Source organism: Homalodisca vitripennis, chromosome 8, assembly GCF_021130785.1.
Source record: "Homalodisca vitripennis isolate AUS2020 chromosome 8, UT_GWSS_2.1, whole genome shotgun sequence".
NCBI classification, from domain to species: domain Eukaryota; kingdom Metazoa; phylum Arthropoda; class Insecta; order Hemiptera; family Cicadellidae; genus Homalodisca; species Homalodisca vitripennis.
This window is the reverse complement of record NC_060214.1, coordinates 28,044,443-28,067,295: the sequence shown is the minus strand read 5'-3', so window position 1 is coordinate 28,067,295 and position 22,853 is coordinate 28,044,443. Positions and strand designations below refer to the sequence as shown.

Sequence of the window (22,853 nt, the reverse complement as noted above, 5' to 3'; positions counted from 1 at the left end):
ATCACCCCTCGGACTACACATCACAGCCTCCACGTAGTGATAAGTACAAAAGAATTGTTATTTAAAAGTGTGCATGTGGAGGGATATTATTGTACTTAGTCCGGGATGAGTGTTTAAAGGTTTAGGTTCCTACCGTGATTGCAGCTTCGGGCTAGGGAAAATATGTACCATAGTTCTAATTCTTTATGCTGAATCGCGGTAGGAAGTAGGCTCCTGTTAACTAGACGCGGTGCGTGGACATTGTTTGTTCAGTTGGACCGGTAATCAGCTGATCGGTCTACGTTCCGACCCGGCAAGCCTGGAGAGGGACAGAAGTGTTCAGTCGAGTCTTGAAGCCACGACGAGAAGGTGTACCGGTCGAAGCTGAAGTTTTCTTCCTCTAACCCTATAGTTGGGATTTAGAGTAATTATTTATCGCGTGTAAATTCAAGTTCAAGTATTTAAATTTTTAGTGCGTTTTATTTTGCGATCTGCCTCCGTAATCTTCAAAGTAGTAAGTCCCGTACTAGCGTATAGTTAATATCTTTTATTTTATAATACTGTAATTAAAATTTCTAAAGTTTCCCATCTTTCAGAGTCTGAAAATTTAATTCAATTTTTTGAAGTATTGTGAATTAAATTTTGGTCATAAAGTAAATATCAAGTTTTTGTGTTATATTAATTTTGAGTATTTTGAGAAGAGAACTTTTTATTTTGTTTTGTTAATTTAAACCATTTTTGGAGAAGTATACATTTTTAGTTTAATTTTAATTTTAATACCTTTTAATCAGACTCTTAATTAGATTTGTCCGATTGAGTGAATTTTGAAGAAAATTGAATCAAAAGTTTGTAAACTTTGTAAACTTTTGGGTGAACTTAAATTTCGGAATAAAGCAAGTATTTCCGAAAAGTTGTTTAATTTATAAAGTATTTGCTCCATATAAATTTATAATATATGTGCTATAAAAACGGTACATATTTATGGTTTATTATTGCCATAAAAACAATGATAGAAAAATAATAACGATGTTTTATATTATTCTCAATTGGGACGTCATTGTCCACATACTTAAAAAAAACTGGATCAGGGTTATAAATTAACCCTCTAATCAAATTTTAAGAGACCAGCATTTTGATTTTCTAAATATTAAGTACAGTAATTTGCTTTAAATTTCTTGCTGGTATAGTAAGATTTCTTACTTCTCATCAACAGCCTCCGTGGCGCAATTGGCTAGCGCGTTCGGCTGTTAACCGAAAGGTTGGTGGTTCGAGCCCACCCGGGGGCGTATGATTTTGCAACTTTAAGTCTTACAGTCTTAATTATGAATCCCTATCATTCATAATCAAGGCTTACGTTTAATAATTAATAGGAGCACTTAAATAGTTTGTTTAGTGTTTTATGTAATTTTTTACATTCACAACCTTTCTAAATGTACATTATGTTTATTATGATTCTATTGTATCTATTGATTTTTTTTAATTCATCATGTTTTTTTACTTAATTGACACCAGTTTTCACATTTGGTACTTTTTAATGAGTTTGAATGTAGCCTCACACTTAAAATGTTTACTTGAATATAACTTCTTCTAAAACAATACATTTCCATATAGACGATTGTCTACTACTTTATTACATTTTTTATGTTATAGAATAGACTAATAACTCATGTTATCATTAATATTCATTATGTTGAATGTAGCTGTTAAACAATTTAAAATGACTAAAAGTTTCTATTTTCAAACAATGTTTTCTAAACTGTAAATAAACCAGAAAGGGAGAGCAATATTACTCGTGCATCTTACTTCGAGGATGATTAGTCTCTATGAAATATTTAAGTGCCATTGGTTGTCAATAGATTTGTTTTCCAACTATCTTTATTTTCCCCTATTCAAAACTGAAAATGAAGTGTAAAATGTTTCAAAAATATTTATGTGTTCTGGTGTCCTACCATAAGTAATTGCGTTTAACCCTAGAATAATATTAAATGACACATTCACAACTCTAGTGAGATCTGTTCGATTCTGCTTAAATTTTTCCTTAGATTTAGTTACTTAGAACGAATACACCCTTTATTTAAACTAGTTAATTGTTTTAATATTACATGAAGTTATTAATTTGAATAAATTAATGGTTTTATTTTACCATGTGTTTCACGTTTTCATACCGGTACTCTTGTGAGCCTCGAAGGCTTTCCAATGTTTGTAAGTTTTATTATTACGAATCTAGAACTCTGTCGGTTGAAAATCACACTACGGATACAATCATATTTCTTCTGTTTTTAATTTATCGTCTTACTTAAGTCTATTAACGGTTTTGTAAGACATTTCCAGAAATGATTTATATTTACATTTGATCAGATTACCAATGTTGCAGATACATAATTATTTGTGTTTAATCCGTGTCAATATATCTTCTTCGATTACATACATTTCATAAGTGTGTTTATTTTGAAAGACATTTAAAAATGTTTATATTTGAAGGTATAAAAACAGAATTAGTTTTGATGATTTTTCTTTTAAATTACGAATGATCTCGTGCTTTGTTTCTCTCGGGGCTCTTTTAAAGATTTTACATCACATGTTTGTTTGTTTGCTATACTACACTCTTAATTCAATTTCTCTTTATTTTAGAAACGTTTATAAGTAATGTGAATTCTTGACACTCCTTAAATTTGGAATCTTAAAAGTGGGTGGGGTGGTATGTTTACTATCTTAAGAACACAACAGGCTTGGTTCAGTTGTAAATTTGTATTCACTTCATCACGAATCAACTGTGCAACTGCATGTTGGTTTTCCACAGAAAAGGAAAGAGACCATATGAGAGAACAATCTAAATTAAATGTGTTACTTGTTATTGATGTGAGGCTGTGATATATATTAATCACAGTTGATTAGTTATGAATCACATATTTAGTTACTTCGTTAGTTGGCTTCCAATGATTTCTCAAATAAAACACAGAGAGCGCTGTTTTGCCTTCTATCGAAAATATCCCTTACAATTAGTTTACGATTTTATAAGGTCATTCTTTATTTTTTTAATGTTCAAAAATTGTGCAAATAGTATTTAATTATTTTGCTGTTTTTGTTATCACTCGAGAGTATCGCAAGCTTTAATTTCTCTGTATCATTCAATACGTTTATTATATATATATATATATATATATATATATATATATATATATATATATATATATATATATATATATATATATAAATTACATGGCCTACAAGCTTGATGTTTTACACGAAGTTTAATTTCTATTTCTATAAAAGGAATACTAAGCGTAATGATGGTGCATACAACTCTGTGAGATTTGGCTAAATGTTAGCGAATGTTTTGATATTTTTCTCATGAATAGCCTATATTGCAATGACAAATTAGCAGAATAAATTTTTAAAATAATTTAACTCAGTGCATTCTTATAACATGTTATCATGTCCATTATATTTTTGTGACGTTGCTTGCAGACTATTCTTAGAGTAAACAGAAAAAATAGGGCGGAAAGTAAGTGTTAATATTCGATGTGAATAATTGGTTTTCAGAGTACTCTTATGTAGTAGTAAACTCCACCACCTTACGTCGTAGCAATTACAATTATTTCGTTGACTCTCCCTAGCTAACGTTAAATTATTAATTAAACACTAATTAGAACCTAAGTTAATGGAAAAGAGTTTGAATATCGAAACTGCATTTGTATAGAGACAAAGAAGAAATTCTATGAATGTGCATGGCTGATTAAGCGCCATTAAAATATACTAATTTTTCATGGAATAAAAACTTAAATACGACACATAGTTGCTAGGAGATAAACAAAATTATTTAAGGTTTTTTGTTTATTTTATTCTATTCTATTCTAAAAGAAGAAAATTGGCGTACAATGAAAACTGTACGTTACTTCGTTTACAAACTGTACAAAATATCTAAATAATCATTATAAACCAATAGAGAGAATCAACATGATTACATTGGTTTAATTTTTTTTAATTTCTTCTGCTATAGTTTTTTCATATACGTGTGTTTAAACTCAAGTGCCATCAACTTCGTCTGCCTCAGCCATTCACTCCAGTTTGATGTAAGGTGTTGCTTATCAAACCAATTTTGATTAAACTCGTACTTAAATTTTAAATCTTGGCTCAATTATCATGAATATTTTAGTGTGCCAGACGGAGAAAATTTCTTTTGAACTTATTAGTTTTAGCAGGTTTTCTCTTAGTACAAGAAACTTAGAAATTGCACATTGTCGTAAAAGACCTTTGCGCTGCTTCCAGAGTGACAGGATATTCTAGGTTGGTAAGGTTGAGGGCAGAAGCTGCCTCCTGTCAAGATTTATAATGAAGGATTTTGGGCACTAATCTCAAGTCATGTCTCCTGGGAAGAAGGGAAAGTCAACCACGTACCAGCCCCTCCAGCCAAAGCAGGCAGGGAGTGGATGGCATACCCTTGTGTCTAGGCTAGTAACAAATATAATATTCTAGTAATCCCTTGATATGTAGGGAGTCCCAAAAACTTCAAAAGTCAATCTCTGCAGTAGACTAGACTACGATCTACCCTTGAACAACTGAATCTAGATATTTTTGGGTTGTGGTGTGCCGCTCCTGGACATCTATAATTATTACTTTGTGTCTATAAGGTTTCTCATATTTAACTGACACATCGGGTTATGCAGCACACAATATAGGATAAACTGGTTTAAGAATAAATTTGTTCAATAACGCTGGGGTGTAATTCTTCAAAAATGAAATAAACTTTCTTGGAGGTAAAAATAGTGGATACTTTATTTTACAATTGTAATGTAATATTTTCTGTACTATCCTTACTAGATATTAAATTCCATGCTGTAAATGAGATTCCACTGCAATTTTAAGTTATTTGTCTATCGTTGTCAACATTATTTCGCCCACTTATTTAATTAATGTATCCGAGTTTCAAAAACTACATAGCAAGGCTTTTAATAAAACTTAATTCGCCAAATTGAAAGTTTCTGATACAGCTTGTTATGAAAGGAGCAATATCACTATATTTGAAGTTGTAATTTGACTGGCCTCAATATTATAATTATCTATGTTGTTGTTTGAATATTAAAGCTATTGCGCCTCATTCTTTAAGTGTTTGGTGTATTGTTTAACTTGTTATTCTTTAAGTGTAATCAAAAATATTATAATACATTACAGATCCCAGGGAATCCCCACAGTAACCTTTTGCGTTTTACGCATGTGGTAGCAATGATGGATTAATTTACACTGCATCCTTGTGATATGGAATACAGACCATTGATGTTTCGTTAAGGGTGTTTCATGTTCTTATTAACGGTGTTCTAACTAGTTGAAGTAAAATTGGCGCAATACGGAGGAAACTTTCAAATTTCCTCTTATAACTGACACTTCTATAAAAGTAACTATTAGCTACATATTAAGACTCTTTAATTGTACAAAATCAAATTAAAAATTGTTTCCAGTCCCTAACATTATTGCATAACTTTATTTTATTCCATCTACCAACTGGGCAATTTGTGTACAGGCAATGACTATAAGGTTTTTTCTTGTTAAAGTCTCTTTGAATTTAACCATTTTTAATACTAGTAATATCCATATTTATGTGGTTACCTGTTTTTCTCAGATCCCCCATTACATCGAAAATATACTGTACTTGAATTGGCACGATATACGTTACAAGAACGTATAGTCCTATTTCATTTACTTAAAAAAAAATAGGAACAGGCCAAGTACGGATCCTTGGAGCACACCAGAAACTTCCCAACTGATTAAACTCATCATTTTCATTATTACGCAGCCTAGGTCATGGTTATAGGGTTTACCATATTCTGCTCTGTTTTCATGTAATGTTTTTTCTTATAAGATGGATTTTCAAAGTGAGGGCAAAATATATAAATGTGTAATCTATAAATGCAGTTTTTCGAAGTGGTTTCAACCAAAAGCCTTCATGATAGTGAGACAAATTCTCACCTTCATATTAGATCTCATCCATTGTATTATGTATTCTAACACATCCTTTAATTTGGTAGGAAGTAGAGCATTATTGACGGAATCGAAACCTTTATAAAGGCCAGAAAGAAAGAAAATTGTGCTTTTTTATTCATTTCAGTTATAATTTTATCTGTCAAGATTTGTTATCGACGTTGGATGGTTTATTAGGATATTGGTATTTCGAAAGTTTGTCTTCTTAAAAAATTGGAACACCGTGATTTGGAAAATGATTTAAATTGTGAACTTTTTTAATATAACGTTGGCATGTTATCCGTAATGGCGCACTCTGGAAACTGTAATACTGACGGTCGCTCTTTGTTAACTAAAATATGTTCAGTATATTTCGTTAATGTACATATTTGATTAATTAGTAGTGTACTATCATACCAAGATATTTAAAAACAGCCGAAGGATACTTATTCATATTTTTTTTCTGCTGAATTTTAGTGAGTGAGATCTTGTTTCAATTATGTTTCAGACATTCCCAAACGAGATTTCTTTAAGTTTAGACGACATGTAAACCTTCACGTACCAAAATCCAATCCTTGCAACTATCAGATTAAAGTTTACTAGTGGAAGACTAAGTTGCGTTTTTCAATACGATATTTGTAAAGCGTGTCGAAATTTATTGATAGTAACTCTCATCCATATCATCCTGAGTGTTTCATATTGTTCAACTTTAATATAACAATGGCATATTCAAATTTTCTAAAAGCACTTTGTACGCCATATTGGTCCACTTACAACCAAAATGGTACTAGAGGTTACCAATGTGATTTGTACAAATTCATGTTCATGCTGATCTAATATAAAGTTTTTCTTAAAGGAGAGGCTCAGATCCCAAGTCCGAAGATAAGATATGATGATATACCAACATGATATGTCGAAGATCTACCAAGATGGTGAACATGGGTGCCATCATGGCTCGAGTACCGCATTGTACGTTGTACATCTCTATACGTTGTCAAGTTAATCATTTTGAATGGTGTCATAGATCGTGGTGGCCGAGACCTACGGTGAGGAGACCACTTATATCCGGCAGATCGCGGCTCTGTGGACTCGTTACGTCTCGGCATACATCGGTCCCCAGGAGACCTGCGTGCACGAGGGCCGTATGGCCGCTGTTTTCAACCTCGCCATGATATCCTATGTGAGTATCAAATTGGGAAACTACAGTAGAGAGTCATTTAGTGTATAAGTACTATATTGATAATTATTCTCATATGGACACCTTCAAATCAAATTATCACAGGCAGAACTTATATCATATTTCAGAAATATCACCCTTTTTTCATAAACTTTGAATTTTTCACTGTACATATGTTCAACTCTAATATAATATAAATTCGTTGGAATAGTAAAACATCTATATTAGTTTTTTTAAGACATTCTTATTCAAGACATAGACATATTTCTTAAAATTTATGAACCTAGTTTTTGTGTTTCGTCATGTATACTTAACTACTATCTGCAATTACAAATTATCTGTTTGAGAATATGCATAGTGACTTGATGGTCTGTTAGATAGTCAAATTACCCTTATGAATACTAATGCAATTCCATACCAATCAACATCTGAGTTGGTTAAAAGTAAAATTATAGTTTACTACAACCATACTTCTGCAAAATTATTAATATACCCTTCATTTGAATGTTAATATTACCCTAATGTACGATGTAAAAAACACACTTAACAAACATTACCAAGCTAAATATTGTCAAACATTACTTCACCTACGTTTATCTTAAACCTATTACACAGTTTATGGACAAGTTATGTCTCGTTAAAATTAACTTAAATGATGGAACCAACATTTTAGTTGAAATTAGTTTTGTATTAATATTAACTAAGCTGTTTGAGATTAAGTTATTTTTTAATAATAATATATATATAAACATGTATACTAAAATTTACATAAAATAACTAAACCCAACTATTTCTTAATACTAATCAAAAATTTACTCGTAGGCCTATATCAACATTTATTGTCAAATTAAGCTTAAGGGTTAAGGAATATTTTAATTTTTTAGTAGAAAATCATCATGTTCAAGTTTCAAATGAGCTTTCAGTCGCTTTGTATTTTTAAAAACAGAAACCTCGCCAAATTCTTAAAGCATATGAAACAAAAAATGGCAAATCTCACACTCAAATCTGGAAGCAAAACAAACCGCAAATGTAAATAGAACCGACCATTTACCGACCATTTACTGGGTCGATGCTGTGCTGTAAACCGCTGGTAAACACTATGTCTCCACAAAAAAGGCTTTAGAAGCTCCCAGGCATTGTTCTCCAGGCGTTTGGCCACGATTCATGCTTGCACATCGGCCCAGTGAACCGCTGGTAAACACTCGGCCTCCACAAACAATGCTTTAAAAGCCGTCAGCCATTGTTCTCCAGGCGTTTGGCCTCGATTCATGCTTGCACATCGACCTAATGAACTGCTGGTAAACACTCGGTCTCCAAAAACAAGGCTTTAGAAGCTCCCGGGCATTGTTCTCCACCCGTTTGGCCTGGATTCATTCTTTAGTTTTTATTCTTTGGAATGTTTTAAAATATAATATTGGTTACAACTTATTGGTTTTTTCTTCTTAGATTTATAGTCTATCATCCTTAAACAAACCTATACAAATGTAACAATATGTTGACACGTTTAACCTTACTAAAACAAGTACCTTTTGCTATTATCCTCTAATGTATTGTTCATTAGAGGATTACATTACAAGATTTTGTATTTTATTTATGGATACTTTATTTAATTAATACTTGGTTTTTCAGATAAAAATACACAGTTTATGCCATTACTGTTATTCACATTTACCTATACTACGAAATTCAAAACACCAGCTACCTAATACTCGTGCAAAGCCATTTGATTGTGAAGCAGCGGTTAGGTGCTATTAATGTATAAAGTTGATTCTCCTAAACTATTGCGGAAACGTTCAAGGAGGGCATCTTCTGTTTAGAAATAAATATTTTACCTAAATGTTTTATTTACAAAACATAGATTATTCAATCCGCGCGTCGCTGAAATCGAGGATGAAGTGTGGGTTTATTTTGGCGGGAGATATTAGTGTTGTGACTGAGGCCAGGAATAGAGCTACAGCTGAAATGTGGAAGAGACACGATGTTTACATTAATGGCCGAGAACACGCGCTCACACGCCCCCGCAGGCGGCAAGGAACACTTACTACGTTACTACGTTAATATTAATAAGACTAGTCAATACTCGCACTCGCTGAAATCGAGGATGAAGTGTGGGTTTATTTTGGCGGGAGATATTAGTGTTGTGACTGAGGCCAGGAATAGAGCTACAGCTGAAATGTGGAAGAGACACGATGTTTACATTAATGGCCGAGAACACGCGCTCACACGCCCGCAGGCGGCAAGGAACACTTACTACGTTACTACGTTAATATTAATAAGACTAGTCAATACTCGCACTCGCTGAAATCGAGGATGAAGTGTGGGTTTATTTTGGCGGGAGATATTAGTGTTGTGACTGAGGCCAGGAATAGAGCTACAGATGAAATGTGGAAGAGACACGGTGTTTACATTAATGGCCGAGAACACACGCTCACACGCCCGCAGGCGGCAAGGAACACTTACTACGTTACTACGTTAATATTAATAAGACTAGTCAATACTCGCACTCGCTGAAATCGAGGATGAAGTGTGGGTTTATTTTGGCGGGAGATATTAGTGTTGTGACTGAGGCCAGGAATAGAGCTACAGCTGAAATGTGGAAGAGACACGATGTTTACATTAATGGCCGAGAACACGCGCTCACACGCCCGCAGGCGGCAAGGAACACTTACTACGTTACTACGTTAATATTAATAAGACTAGTCAATACTCGCACTCGCTGAAATCGAGGATGAAGTGTGGGTTTATTTTGGCGGGAGATATTAGTGTTGTGACTGGGCCAGGAATAGAGCTACAGCTGAAATGTGGAAGAGACACGGTGTTTACATTAATGGCCGAGAACACGCGCTCACACGCCCGCCCCCGGCGGGAAGAAAACGTACTACGTCTATATAATATATTATGATTAAATTTAGATTTACGTTATCAATTCAATGGAGAAACTGGATTTATATAATTAAATCATAACTGGTCATTATCCCAGTACTTTTTGAACATTAAACTCTTTTTTTGGTTTACTATTATTCATCTAATTTACGTTATTATACCAGTAGATGAAATAACGTTACATGTTGTAAAAGGATGGAGGTCTAATTTTATAAAAACTTTGAAAAATCTTCAACCAATCTGTATAATCTGTGTAAAGCACTGGATCCGGTTGTAATTACTTACAAACTATATATATATATATATATATATATATATAATATATATATATATATATATATATATATACACATAGGGTGTGCAAAAAGTCCCGGGTCGGTTAAATATATTTCAAAATATTTAAAATAGAGCTACAAAACCTTACACAAAGTTAGTGGACATAAAAATCTATTTTATCACATATTCAGTGATCCTCAGGGGGCGGCCGCTATGAGTCAGAAGAAAATCTTAAATGTAAGCATTGGTTGATATGCATATAATACAAAAGGTCTTTATTAGTAGAGTACAGAGCCACAAACCCGACCTCAAACGGATAACCGAGTCAAAAATGACAGACGTAATATTTCCTATCGACTAAGTTTCAGTCTTAATTTCAGTGTTAGGCAGTGGTGATATTTTTATGTCTTTATAGCCACTTGTGCTTCTGTGTCAATTGTTTTCAAGAACCTTATCTCAATCTTTAACTACACTATGTAACCTTGTAGGGATATTCATGTTATTTTACTTAAAACTAACTAATAGTTCTAATTCGAAAATATTAAAATGTATCTTTGATTTGTACAAGAAGAGCAAATACGGTTCCTTAAATTGCTTCAAAATAATTAATACGTGTGTTCATTGATGTGGTATTATTAACTATCATCAGTGTCTTGCAGTTCACATTAAGTCGACATGCTGCTTACTTAATTATCTTCTTGAAATATTTCGGGATCACTAAAAAGAGTCTGTAGTCAACAGTTTTTAAACCGAAACTGCCAATATCCGTGATGCAGGATCTCTAATAGAGCTATGTAGTTATTGATTTTCAACAGCAGGATAGTAAAGGGATTGTCTCCGTTAAACTCAAAGAGTGCTTTACAATATAGCAGCAGGGCGCCTACTATATTGGATTACTTATATTACGAGACTATTAACACTCATTAACACTCAGAATTTGAATTTTTTTAAATTGTGTATTAAAACGAAAACCAGTGTTGCTCATTTTGAATTAATTTTATACATTCGTTCCCGTATTATTCGAGAGAAAGAGAGGAGAAGTATAATATCTCCTCTTACACAAATTTACATCCTCAACTCGCCTTCGATATGTGGGAATAGTCCTTATCTCCTCGTGACAGCTTCGTCACTCACATTCACATAATATTCTCAAATTATATACGTCTAATGGTTCAGTTTCACTATATTCCATCAACTAGTAAGATTATTGTATCTATTACTTTCTAAATATTATTTGTGGTAAGTGGAAATAATGCATACATACTGCATTTACACAGATTGGGTACGAGTTTATTACTATTTCATAAATAGACCAACTTATATATAACTAGATACTTTGAAGCGATATAAACAATCCTTAATCGACGTTTAATTCTTGTTTACTTATGCCTGCCAATTATACTTTTCGGAGTACACCAAATCCATTGTCAGCTAAATCTAGGTAACCCTGTATTTCTACGAGCGGCTCATAATTAACCGTATATGTAGAGATTTTAGGGTGCAAGGGTAGATCAATAGGTTTAGACAGGAGATACAGGAGATGACTATTAAAGTTTGTGGGGATCCTTAAGTTTTAAGGGTTCTTGATAGCCTAGACAGAAGGGCATGTCTTTTTTGACCGGAGAGGATGGTACAGAGTTGGCATCCCTATCTTGCTAGGAGACGTGGCTGAGATTAATGCCTAAAATCTTCCTCATATATCTTTCCAAAAGGCGGCCTCTACCCCCAATCTTACCTGTCCAGAATATCATGTTACCCCGAAACTTGCGCTCATTTTCTTTTACGACTAAGTTCAATTCGCGGCTTCTTGTCCTAAAAGAAAAAATTTTTTTTTATAGCTTAATCAAATTCAATAAACATATCAAGTTATAGGATGAGACATTAACTGAACATTACAAAACTACCGGATGCTAATATGCACAGATAATTATGAAATTTTCATAATATGTACTCTAACTATTCATTCAAGCTATTATCACCATATATTCAGGCTATTAGTGTCATGTATAATATTACACCAGAACTTTATTTCCATATACTATGTATGCATATCCAGTTACTTTATTTACCTTTTAAACAGAAATTGACGGTAAACTCCTGGATCAATTAAATATACAAAATTATGAATCATGCAAAATTAACAAATAGTTCTATTACGAGAGTATTATGAGTTCAGAACAAGAACTACTTCAATATGCATTCATACAACACGAAATTCTGTGCTCAGTGTATGATACTGCAATTGGCTAATCATTATCGAAGCACTTGTGGAAGCACTTTTATTTCTTATCAAACTGTCTACCCGTCGACAAGATATCTCACCAACGACTAACCTCTGGTCTTGAAATTTAACACGAGGTAAATTAAAACATTGTTTCATTTTTTTCAGAAACCCGTGTAAAAATATCGAAAACTAAAAACTGATTGGATGCATTCAAACTGTATCCTTAAAATGAGACACTTCTCATAATTGTAAGAATAAAAAAGGCCGTGAAAGTGCATCAGGTTTAACATTGTTCTTATGGGCCTATAATCAAGATAGCTGTCAGTACTGTGTCTTAAATATCACCGGCCATCGGGCTATTTTCGTGCGGTGTACTATAGTGAGATATACAAAACATATCAACTTTAAGCTAATTTCAGATCAATACAAAACTATGTCAACTCATCTTTTAAAATACAAATATCATAAAATATGATCTGTCAATGGCACCACAAACAGTGCACACAGAAAACAGTTTAACATAATAGGTTCCCTCATATAAACGCTAGAACTGTTTACTCCGTTACCTCCTCGAACAGTAACAACATTCAAACTGTCTAGAGACATGGGACCGCAACATAAGCTACTCAGTTTCTTGTTGAAATTGAAGGCAAAGCTGTGGTTTTATTAACGCTAACATTTATTTGTAACGTTTCTTATTAGTGAGAGAAACAAACACAAATTTATTTTAAAATAGTTCAGTAGGGAATAAACTTTATTAAGGTTGAACTAAAAACTATTGGTTTGTTTTCCCGTATTATATCTTGCACCTTTCACAAATTTTATTAGAGCAACATTGGAACCTCGAATAATTCATGGGAAGGTAAAAATATATTAAAGTCGTGACGCTTATTTGAAAAAGTTTACTGAACGTTTTTAAATATATAAACATGATAGGAATGACCTAATACTTTATAAAATTGGAAACTAGTCCCAAAAGTTGAGGTCGTCGGTCTAAACAAAGTTAGGTTCTTGTACCTAAGTTATTCCAGATTTGGAGAGGTACCGAAATAAGGGATAAAGATGATTTTATTTTTTCCTCCCTTTTTTACAAGTTCAAATTTTGAGGATTACTTAGCACCAGGCTAACCAAGTTGCCAGTAATGCAGTTAGGTGTTGATGTGTTTAATTTTCATCCACATCTTGATAGAATGCAAGAGCTGTTGCTACCCTAGAGACAAGGGCGTGCGACCCTTTACTGCTTTGGCTAAAGACTGGCTTCCCCTCCATCCAAGGAGACATGGCTTTAATTAATGTCAAAAATCGTTCCTCATTGATCTTGACAGGAAGTGGTCACTACCCCCCATCATAACCCTCCAGCTTATCTTGTTACTTCCGACTGCCCCTTTGGGCTGAGTGCAGTTTCTCAGCTTGTTGACCTTATATAACATAAAAGAGGTGGAGATTAATTTAAATAGATTAACATTTCTCCTTTAAAAACTTTGTAGTTCGGGATCAAAGATATTTAATTACTAGGGAAAGACCACTAATATATGATTAAGGTAGTCTTGATAGCTCTAGAAAGGGTACGGCGTGAAACGAGGTATTTGTCTATAAAGAAAAGAAGGAAGAGTTTTTATCAGAAAAGATGGTGATATGAACTAAGTGTTTGCATTGCACAAAAAAAAAGAAAATTGAGAAACTACTTTATATCGCTGTTGGCTGAGACGAAACTGTTTCCAAACTGGATGATATTTACATCACATGCCAGTATTTTTAGTATTTTTCATAGTAATGAGATGATATTGCAATGATTACAGTTAATAAAAAAGAATGTATATATGATTTACAGAAGTAAATAATTATAATTTCCTAACAGTGCTAATTATTTTTTGTAAGATATAATGAAATAGAAACAAAGGAAGTTTTCATTTCTTTAATTTTGCTTGATGTGACAATGGTTATATTCTAAAATATTAATTTTTTCCTTCTACTTAGTAAGTAAAAGAATTAGATTAAGTTAAAAAATACAAATACAATGACTAATTAGGCAGATTTATTGCCTTTTATGGCTTTATAAATAGTGTAAAAGAAAGATGAATCTGTTTCCATATCTCATGAGCATTTGCCATAAAAACAAAGAGCTAATACAAATTCTAATTAATTTTTGATTTGAGCTCTAAGAAGTTGCTTTTTCATGAAGCCGAATTTGCATAACTTTCTTGTCCTCTAAGTTTATTTTTCTATTTGTTCAAACATTGAGATAGAGGAATTGCTTCTTTGTAATTAAAGATTTGTTAATCCAAGCAGACGTAAAAATTTTTAACCAGGAGTAACGTATAGAGTGAGTTTTTAAAAAGACAATATATATATATATATATTGCATTTTTGAATATTATGATTATAGTTAGTGGATATGAATGGTGGTTGTAGTTTATAAATGTTCATAGAAAAGAAAAGAACAATAAAGTTAATAAAACATTATACAAAGTGTATTTTAGAAGAATTTAAAACATGATTTAAAAATCAAACATTATAGATTTTGTTTAGTGTTCCGTTTTTCCTACATTACACAAAAGTTACCACATGCGGCAAAGGACTGCTAAAAATAGAAATAAGAAAGGAAAGACAAGAATTAAAATTGGTTTAATCCTTTTTTAGTTGCAGTTCGTTGCTGCACATTTGACTTTTTTTATTTTTACCTGACGAAGAGAATCGATTCCAATACGAAACGTTGTGTTATACATTTTTCAACATACAATGAAGGCAAATTTCCGAAATCCTGTAATAATCATCATTTTATCTAGTTACATGTGATCAGTTAAATAACTGAAATATTTTGTACCTGTGTGAGGTTGTTTTATAGGATTTCCGGTTTAACCGACTTTCAGGTTATCTGATCCATGTCTAGTTTTGTCATGGGAGGTTGAAAGGCAGGCTAATGTATTGATATCATTTTAATTGTTTTCTATAGAAATTCAGATTCTCACAGCTTGGAGTTTAACTATCATTAGTATTCGTTATTAAGTTTTATTGATTTTATTTCTAAAAATTCAATACGCTAATGTAAACAGAAAAGGGTTTTTACTTATCCTACCAATTAACCAACTACCATTCAAATTGTTACGCTCCTAGGTTAGTACTGTATTAGGAGTATGGGTGGGCGTGGACATTGTTTTTGAGTTACTTACTGAAAATAATACAGTTTATTTCACGTCAGTTATGAAAGATATTTACCTTTAAATTAAATCTCCGCAACTCAGGTTTTCATCTTTGCAAAGTACACAATGGACAGATATAAATCCTCATTTGTATAATTTGCAGTGTTTTGTATGAAATATCAGATTATTTTTGATAATGGTTTATATGATAATAATAAAAATAATATGTTACGAAAACCATTATACTATACAGTATAAATGATATTACTAGTACGTAAAATTCTATTATTTACATATGAGGGATATTTCACCTGAAGCTACGGTTTCATATGTAAATATTACTTGATATTATAATAAAATCATTAAATTAGTATGTTTTAGTAATTATATTGTAAGTATAAGGGATAAAAATACTATTTTTGAACCATTGCAAGATGTATTACAGTATTTTATTAATACATTCCTGTACGAACTTTATTCATTCAGGCTTGATTGACTTATTAATAACTGTAACAAAGCAGGAGTATGCCCCGTAACAGGTTTCGGTTAGTGTATGCTAAATTTGAAACCTGTATCTAAATGTGTTACTATGTCTCATGATAATTCCTTAAGATTGTTGTCTGTAAGGGCAATATTTGAAATTTTCCGTAACGCTTAGCCAAATCCCATAAAGCTATATGCACCGAATTCGTTGTTGCATTTGGTTGAATTTTTAGAAATAAAGCTTCTTGCCAAATTTTTAGGCCATTGGTCAATTCATTCTTGACATATCGTACAGAGAAACATATGAACTTACAAATATAAATGAACTTTTACTCACAGAATGAAAAGTTTCTAAAAGGCTCAGGCAATCAATCAAAGCAGCCGCAACCGTCTATTATACGTATTTTCACAACGTATTGCTTTTAACAACAAAGTTGTATTAAGTGATACAAATTTATAATGTGTGATAGACGAGTAAGAACACGTGTGTATTACAGACGTCTATCATCTTAATCTGTGGCAACATTTGTTACAGTAAATCTCTCGCCAGATGTGAGTTGGCTCAGTCTCACATGACGGTGTATAGTGTTCAGCCTCTTCCTGTGAGATAATCTATGGACACAACTCTGTTTGCTGGAAATAGATGGGAATGGCTACATTTACTCATTACCTGGCACCTATGACATGTTGGAAATCCGGCGTTAATTGCAAAGTTACTGTTAAGTAGGTTAACACTTAGTCTGAAGTTAAACTTGTTTCACTAGCACACAAAGTCTTGTCCTTTACAAAAGGTGTATTAGAAATAAAATGTTATTATTGTTTTAGTTTTACATTGTTTTTCCTTTTGATAAAATATAATAAAATATTATACACTTAGAGTAATACAGGGTTGTCTGACACTCACAGATTGAACATTTAATAATGTAGGACATTACGAATAGTATTTTGTCGCTTTCACGCAATTTGATTACTTTTAATTTTATTGTATAATATTTTCTCAACATGAATACTAAACATGTTAAAAAATAACTTTAGTTTGAGTGCAAAATTACTTCGTTACAAATAAAGTTTTGGAAGCTCGGTATTTTTCTTGAACACATGACAGTCCCATATGTACTTAACAATTTAAAAACTAGTAATTTATTTGTGAAATCTTTAAAGTTATTTCAAGTAACTAAGGTGTTTAATGTACGCTCAAACGCTTTAGACAGCAAGATATGTAAATATTTATGTAAATTTTGGTGATGACATGGCAAAATATTTAATTGGACACTGAACTACGTAGAATATTTTGTTTGCTTGCATTAGGCGTTGGTTAAATGTTTAATTTGGTATGCTTGCTACAGGACAGTGAAATAATAATTTTCTGAGTGAAAGCGAAGCCTGTTACTCAGCAGGTTGCTAAAATTTCTACTGTCTTCCTTAGAATATCCGTAGAACAAATTGAGTTTCGATATTTATACGAAACTCAACTTATACATAAGTAACATTGTGTTTCATACTGGTGATCGGGATTTAGCTGATAGTATATTACTAAATATGTACGCTAGCCAGCCAATCTTTTTATATTTATAAACAGACTTTCGGCTAGTGCAGCAGTTAGTTACTTTGTCGATTACCGCATAAAGGAGTGTCAATGAGCAGTTTGCGTGCAATCATATCATCCAACTCTTTCTACTTTTAAAAGTCTGTAAGGATTTATAAGCATTTGATTAAATTTTGGGATGTTTAAATTAATGTCTTTATAAATATATCAATAAAAAGAGTTATGTCTGATTTTCTAAAAATCACGAGTTCAAGTAACTTTAAAGAAAACTTCGAATTCGAATTTTCACTCTTGAACCATTCAGTGTTCATGATTTTTAGTGGATTCTTCGCTTAGCAATTATTTAGTAATCATATCACATGATTTCCAGAAACTTTCAAAAAGGACTTTTTGATAATAATCCATAAATTCATGATTATTTTACGAAATTTGTATCTGTAACTAAACCTGTAAAACTGTTCCATGTTATATTCTTCATACTCCGGCAGGTATATCATCCACATACAGTACTTTTATTTATGTTATGATATCACTCCTTATCCACTAGGATGGCTCAACAGTGAGTGTCAGAATGATAACACAAGGGTCACCAGTCCGGTATATTATTCCACCTCTGAGATATTATTCAGCTACTTTCTCTTACTAACAGACCCATGTTTTGTTAACAATATGTCCAAAGTAACATGTCTATGTGTTTTACTGGTATTCTATATTCTGAGTAGGTAAGAAATGGCCAATTAGTTTAAAAAGATAAAAGCGCCTAAGTTTTTGTAGATTTTGATATACATTTTCACGTCAGTTAGTTCCTGGGCAGAATGATTGGCTGATGATTAGCGAAGCCTATTACAAGAGAGGCTGGAAAAAATAAAACATCTCGAGAACGAACAAACCTATAGACTGCGTGAATCTTCGTTCTTATACAAGCAATAACAGATTTGATGATGGAGCATCTCCATGGGATTTGCCTGAGTGTAAGCGAAAACTTTTACATTATTCTTATATTTAGCTACGATGGCAATGACATAATCAAAATCTAAATAATTTTTTAACAGACTCAATACAATTATAAGATATTTTAACATGTGATATTAACATATGTATATTATGAAATGGGCATTAGACTATAAATTGTGTTATGCAACCTCAACGAATCTTATGCGACACATACTTTTTTTCAATAAACATTACCTCAAAGAGATTTCATGAACCTTGATCAGTGATTTTAATATTGTAATATTTTGCACACTGTTCATGCCATTTACATTTTTCAAAATGTTGAGTCTCTCAGGAAATATGAAACAAATAGTAAACTCAGTGATCCAAAGTCCCTTATCTGATTAAACAGTTCCTGATAAATCCAGATCCAAACTTTAATAGTTAAACACCTCCATGGCCCTAAATTGTATATTTAAACATTTTTATCTTCCTATTGAATCACTTTAAGAGTTTCATAATTTATGTGTTCATAATTGAGCTGTTTACGCATACGGAAAACTCAAAATAAGTAACAGTTGGTTAGTCATTTGTTTGTTTTTTACATCTAAAGATTGATTAACACTTTAGGCATACTTTAAAACACTTTATCTTCCAAACATTAATGCTGCAATGAATAAAGTGTTTAATTTGCAATTCATAATAGAGGACGAATGGGAAGAGTTACTTCGTAATAGTTTAGCTACTTCAAAATAAAAACAAAACCAAAGTAATTGTGCTAAGATCTATCTTCCTGTTGCGTTAATTTTTTTCAATTGCAGTTATTCGCATTCAAACAAATGCTTTATGCAAATTACGTTTAAAATTCAAAAATAAATTATAGAACCTTAATATTTTCAAAATTATCCTGTACTTACACCATAAAATGTTAGAACAATATTGGTATTTTGAATCTGTTTTAAATTATGTACTAATATCGTTCATATAAAATACTTTTTTTAACTTTCTACGATCGCATTTTTAAAAATAACCTTTATTACAACTATTTTATTTTTAATTTTAATTCGAAGATGATATAAGCAGACTTTAATTACACTGGTAGTAAAGGTATATTTTTGTTGCACATACAATATTTTGTTTTCCCATTGTTCCTTGTACATCTTCTTGTAACGATACTCTACTAAACGAAAAATGAAAGTGTATACCTTGCCCTTTATTTGAGATGTTATGGTATTTTGGAAATTGGACTCCTGGGTAAACTAATTTAATTTAATTTTGTACCTACATGTGTTAATATATCACACGTAAACATCTCATAATATTGTACTGAGTATTGTTTAAAAATCTATTTATTCTGAAATTATTATATCTATTTAATCTGAATGATTATTAATATGAGCAATGTAAAAATGTCCGCTAACTCTCAGCCAAGTCCCATTAAGTGACATGCACCGTCATCAAACTAATTGTTCCTTACATAGAATTTCAGTTTCGTACTGTATTTAAAGTTTATATATAAGTCCATTCTTAAGATATCTTGGGGACAAACAGACATATATGACTTTTCCAGACCCTTGAGTAATATGCTTTGGTAATGCTTAGAAATAATATCTTGATGAGTAAGTGTATCCTCTGATAAAATATATATAGTGCAAGAATTTTCCTTTTAAAGTTTGACATTTTATCCAATTTAAAGTTTGACAAAGTCAATTTACTTTGTCGAAAACATTTATACAAACAACAGATGTTAATTTTTTTTTAATGATGTTTAAAATACATCCTTTACTTCTCAGCTCATAGATCATATAAAGAAGAGTGACTTACAAGGCAAAGTTTTCTAGTTCATTTAAAGCCCATTTCATTATGGAAAAGCTGTGCGATCACATACAACAGTGTTATTGCACAAGTTGTAATCTTCGTAAACCTCTCCACAAAACAACCTTCCAAAGTTATTACTTTCAAAAAGTAGAAGTTTAAATCTCCTGCAAAGTTTTTATCTCAGTTGCGTTCACACGATTTAACTATGAGAGAAAATTTAAACGGAGTTTTAAATAATGATTTTAATAAAGGGGTGTTTCTATGACTTTTTAAAATAAATATACTGCACGTATATCACTCTCAATATATTTCTTCAATAGTTATTGATGAATTACAATTATTTTGTCATGTACTTCAATAAAAATAAAATAAATATCTAATACTATCTAAACTAGTACGGTATGTAAATAATGAGTTTAACTCTAGTTCACCTTTCTCTTAGTGCTGCGTTTTAAACCTGACGCTGTCATGTTCGTCTGAAAACATACAGAATATAGTACAATGTAGGTGAAGAACCGTTCTCATTGTCACATCAGGTGCAGAATTGAGTGCACTACGTGAGTTATCCATCTTCTCTGAACACGGTCGAGCACAAAACTTTCAACAAATAACGTAGCTATGGGTCGATTCCATGTTAATGCTGAGTTTTAAAGGCCTAATTACCAAAAATATTCAAAATGTTACAATATTTAGTTTCAAAATGTTGACCTCTTAGAATACTTATCGAAAATATCTTTAAAGCAATCCATAACAACAGATTATAAAGCTATATACCAAATTTCGATTTATTTATTTAAGGAATTCTTAAATTTAAAATATTTAAGTCGAAAATACAAAATTTTGGCTTATTTTTGGTATTTTGGAATTTTTGGTCCGTGTAAAATACGTGCAAAGTTTAAAGTTAGTTTTGTGACACCTTGTATAAAATTATTAGTTGGCTTGGAACAATGCACAGTCTAAGTACAATAATTAATATTTATTTAAAAAATTACATCTCCTGGGTTAATTTAAATGTTATTAAATCTTTTGTTAATTTGTACTGCATAGTTTTAAACGTAGTCGTGTAAAACTCTTAACTTAGTTTTCATGCTAACTTTCAAGTCTAGAACTCATTTCATTAGAATGCGTGTTACTTTGTCACTCGTTAGAATAGTATTACATGTTATTAAAACAAAACTTTCCAATATGGCTTATTTTTCTTCCAATTTTCAATTTGTTAAGAAATTTATATATCATGTGATTTTCAAAATGCAATCACGGTTTCCCCTTAAGTCCAGTGTAAAAATGTTGTATAATGCTCAGCTATCGAACACTCTTAGCTTCATCTAAAGTTTATAGGTCTGTTAATTATTTAGATACCGTGCAGAAAGACAAACAGATAAACAGACATACAATTTTTCCAGCCCCTTAAGTGCTGGCTTTTGTAACACTCAGCCATTATTTTATGTTCATAACTCCCAACAATAATACGCTTCACAGAATAGAGGTTATATTTCGCTGCTCAGACCACTTGGTCATGTAATCCTAGAGCGTAATACTACCCAATTCCCATTAAACTAACGGATGAAAGCAAGTGACATAATTGGCCGGCTTTGGTTATGCGACACTAAACCTAGTAGTTAGTCCGCTGCTAACTAGATTGCTACATAAGAGTAATTACTGGATCATTGTGAGGGATTTGTAATTAAGGAGGACACTTAGGGCAGTTTCTCTCACTCATTAAATCACCATTGATCGAAATTACCATTATAAAAAGCACTGCATTCTGTAAATATTTGTTACTTAAACACAGTATAAGATTCATTAGGGGTAAATAAAGAATAATAAATATGACTAACACATTTTTAATATGTTTTCAACCATTATAATTAATGTTTCTATAATTTTTCAAACTATAAACATTTCAGATTCTATACGTGATTTTAAGTTTAAAAAGGAATACTTTTTCCCAATTATGCAGCTATACGGTATATTAAAACAATTATATCTTTGTTGTTATCTTACGATTGTCACAAAACAATTGTTAAACGTTAAAAAGTATTACATTTTTTAATGTTTATTAATTTTGGTATTTTAAGAATGACGGTCATTTTATTTATATAAAATGTGTTTTTATATTATATGTTATATATAAAGCGATGAAATGTTATAAGACGCAAACAGTTATAAAATTACATTTAATTTCAAGGGATTCCTGATTCTTTAATATATATATAAACTAACTATTTTATGAGAGGTTTCGTAATATACAGGCAAAATAAATGGCCCATAATTTGACAGTTTTTGAACAGCTGTTACTGTAATTGAAACTACACTGAAACTTAGTGTTGAACCTTTACTTCCTAAAAAATGTAAATATAACAAAATTAACACGTTGTTAATATCAGTTTGAAATTGGTAGTGCTATGGAAACTTTTCAAGAGATAACGGACATGTACC

At 31.8% G+C, this 22,853-nt stretch overlaps 1 non-coding gene across 1 annotated transcript; it reads left to right on the top strand.

Annotated features, from left to right (window-relative positions):
- Positions 1–1,191: 1,191 nt before the first annotated feature.
- Positions 1,192–1,265, top strand: Trnan-guu. Its single transcript has one exon. It is a non-coding gene; the product is annotated as a tRNA-Asn (tRNA).
- Positions 1,266–22,853: the final 21,588 nt, after the last annotated feature.